The sequence below is a fragment of the Scyliorhinus torazame genome, unplaced genomic scaffold, assembly GCF_047496885.1.
Source record: "Scyliorhinus torazame isolate Kashiwa2021f unplaced genomic scaffold, sScyTor2.1 scaffold_144, whole genome shotgun sequence".
NCBI classification, from domain to species: Eukaryota; Metazoa; Chordata; class Chondrichthyes; order Carcharhiniformes; family Scyliorhinidae; genus Scyliorhinus; species Scyliorhinus torazame.
The window spans coordinates 28,790-32,850 of NW_027307871.1; positions in this window are offsets into that span (position 1 = coordinate 28,790).

Sequence of the window (4,061 nt, forward strand, 5' to 3'; positions counted from 1 at the left end):
TCCCTTCCGGCCCGGCTCCGCCAACGGGAACGCCCATTACAGCCCCGCCCACTGTCAGTGATGTAACAGAGCCCCACCCCAATACAGCCCCGCCCACTGTCAGTGATGTAACAGAGACCCACCCCAATACAGCCCCGCCCACTGTCAGTGATGTCACAGAGCCCACCCCAATACAGCCCCGCCCACTGTCAGTGATGTAACAGAGCCCCACCCCAATACAGCCCCGCCCACTGTCAGTGATGTAACAGAGCCCCACCCCAATACAGCCCCGCCCACTGTCCGTGATGTCACAGAGCCCACCCCAATACTGCCCCTCCCACTGTCAGTGATGTCACAGAGCCCACCCCAATACAGCCCCTCCCACTGTCAGTGATGTCACAGAGCCCACCCCAATACTGCCCCTCCCACTGTCAGTGATGTCACAGAGCCCACCCCAATACTGCCCCTCCCACTGTCAGTGATGTCACAGAGCCCACCCCAATACAGCCCCTCCCACTGTCAGTGATGTCACAGAGCCCACCCCAATACTGCCCCTCCCACTGTCAGTGATGTCACAGAGCCCACCCCAATACAGCCCCTCCCACTGTCAGTGATGTCACAGAGCCCACCCCAATACAGCCCCTCCCACTGTCAGTGATGTCACAGAGCCCACCCCAATACAGCCCCTCCCACTGTCAGTGATGTCACAGAGCCCACCCCAATACAGCCCCGCCCACTGTCAGTGATGTAACAGACCCCACCCCAATACAGCCCCGCCCACTGTCAGTGATGTCACAGAGCTCCACCCCAATACAGCCCCGCCCACTGTCAGTGATGTCACAGAGCCCACCCCAATACAGCCCCGCCCACTGTCAGTGATGTAACAGACCCCACCCCAATACAGCCCCGCCCACTGTCAGTGATGTAACAGACCTCCACCCCAATACAGCCCCGCCCACTGTCAGTGATGTAACAGACCCCACCCCAATACAGCCCCGCCCACTGTCAGTGATGTAACAGAGCTCCACCCCAATACAGCCCCGCCCACTGTCAGTGATGTCACAGAGCCCACCCCAATACAGCCCCGCCCACTGTCAGTGATGTAACAGACCCCACCCCAATACAGCCCCGCCCACTGTCAGTGATGTAACAGAGCTCCACCCCAATACAGCCCCGCCCACTGTCAGTGATGTCACAGAGCCCACCCCAATACAGCCCCGCCCACTGTCAGTGATGTAACAGACCCCACCCCAATACAGCCCCGCCCACTGTCAGTGATGTAACAGAGCTCCACCCCAATACAGCCCCGCCCACTGTCAGTGATGTAACAGACCCCACCCCAATGCAGCCCCGCCCACTGTCAGTGATGTAACAGAGCTCCCCAATAGAGCCCCGCCCACTGTCAGTGATGTAACAGAGCCCCACCCCCAATACAGCCCCACCCACTGTCAGTGATGTAACAGAGCTCTCCAATACAGCCCCGCCCACTGTCAGTGATGTAACAGAGCCCCACCCCCAATACAGCCCCACCCACTGTCAGTGATGTAACAGAGCTCTCCAATACAGCCCCACCCACTGCCAGTGATGTAACAGAGCCCCACCCCAATACAGCCCTGCCCACTGTCAGTGATGTAACAGAGCCCCACCCCAATATAGCCCCGCCCACTGTCAGTGATGTAACAGAGCCTCACCCCAATACAGCCCCGCCCACTGTCAGTGATGTAACAGACCCCACCCAATACAGCCCCACCCACTGTCAGTGATGTAACAGAGCCCCACCCCAATACAGCCCCGCCCACTGTCAGTGATGTAACAGACCCCACCCCAATACAGCCCCGCCCACTGTCAGTAATGTAACAGAGCCTCACCCCAATACAGCCCCGCCCACTGTCAGTGATGTAACAGAGACCCACCCCAATACAGCCCCGCCCACTGTCAGTGATGTAACAGAGCCCCACCCCAATACAGCCCCGCCCACTGTCAGTGATGTAACAGAGCACCCCAATACAGCCCCGCCCACTGTCTGTGATGTAACAGACACCACCCCAATACAGTCCCGCCCACTGTCAGTGATGTAACAGAGCTCCCCAATACAGCCCCGCCCACTGTCAGTGATGTAACAGAGCCCCACCCCAATACAGCCCCGCCCACTGTCAGTGATGTAACAGAGCTCTCCAATAGAGCCCCACCCACTGCCAGTGATGTAACAGAGCCCCACCCCAATACAGCCCCGCCCACTGTCAGTGATGTAACAGAGCCCCACCCCAATACAGCCCTGCCCACTGTCAGTGATGTAACAGAGCTCCACCCCCAATACAGCCCCGCCCACTGTCAGTGATGTAACAGAGCCTCACCCCCAATACAGCCCCGCCCACTGTCAGTGATGTAACAGACCCCACCCCAATACAGCCCCACCCACTGTCAGTGATGTAACAGAGCCCCACCCCAATACAGCCCCGCCCACTGTCAGTGATGTAACAGAGCCCCACCCCAATACAGCCCCGCCCACTGTCAGTGATGTAACAGAGCCCCACCCCAATACAGCCCTGCCCACTGTCAGTGATGTAACAGAGCCCCACCCCAATACAGCCCCGCCCACTGTCAGTGATGTAACAGAGCACCACAATACAGCCCCGCCCACTGTCAGTGATGTAAGAGAGCTCACCAATACAGCCCCGCCCACTGTCAGTGATGTAACAGAGCTCCCCAATACAGCCCCGCCCACTGTCAGTGATGTAACAGACCCCACCCCAATACAGCCCCGCCCACTGTCAGTGATGTAACAGAGCCCGACTCCAATACAGCCCCGCCCACTGCCAGTGATGTAACAGAGCTCCCCAATACAGCCCCGCCCACTGTCAGTGATGTAACAGAGCTCCCCAATACAGCCCCGCCCACTGTCAGTGATGTAACAGAGCCCCACCCCAATACAGCCCCGCCCACTGCCAGTGATGTAACAGAGCTCCCAATACAGCCCCGCCCACTGTCAGTGATGTAAGAGAGCTCACCAATACAGCCCCGCCCACTGTCAGTGATGTAAGAGAACTCACCAATACAGCCCCGCCCACTGTCAGTGATGTAACAGAGCTCCCCAATACAGCCCCGCCAACTGTCAGTGATGTAACAGAGCCCCACCCCAATACAGCCCCGCCCACTGCCAGTGATGTAACAGAGCTCCCCAATACAGCCCTGCCCACTGTCAGTGATGTAACAGACCCCACCCCAATACAGCCCCGCCCACTGTCAGTGATGTAACAGAGCCCCACCCCAATACAGCCCCGCCCACTGCCAGTGATGTAACAGAGCTCCCCAATACAGCCCCGCCCACTGTCAGTGATGTAACAGAGCTCCCCAATACAGCCCTGCCCACTGTCAATGATGTAACAGAGCCCCACCCCAATACAGCCCCGCCCACTGTCAGTGATGTAACAGAGCCCCACCCCAATACAGCCCCGCCCACTGTCAGTGATGTAACAGAGCCCCACCCCAATACAGCCACGCCCACTGTCAGTGATGTAACAGAGCTCCCCAATACAGACCCGGCCACTGTCAGTGATGTAAGAGAGCTCCCAATACAGCCCCGCCCACTGTCAGTGATGTAACAGAGCTCCCCAATACAGCCCCGCCAACTGTCAGTGATGTAACAGAGCTCCACCCCAATACAGCCCCGCCCACTGCCAGTGATGTAACAGAGCTCCCCAATACAGCCCCGCCCACTGTCAGTGATGTAACAGAGCCCCACCCCAATACAGCCCCGCCCACTGCCAGTGATGTAACAGAGCTCCCCAATACAGCCCCGCCCACTGTCAGTGATGTAACAGAGCTCCACCCCAATACAGGCCCGCCCACTGTCAGTGATGTAACAGAGCTCCACCCCAATACAGCCCCGCCCACTGTCAGTGATGTAACAGAGCTCCACCCCAATACACCCCCGCCCACTGTCAGTAATGTAATAGAGCCCCACCCCAATGCAGCCGCGCCCACTGTCAGTGATGTAACAGAGCTCCCCAATACAGCCCCGCCCACTGTCAGTGATGTAACAGAGCTCCCCAATACAGCCCCGCCCACTGTCAGTGATGTAA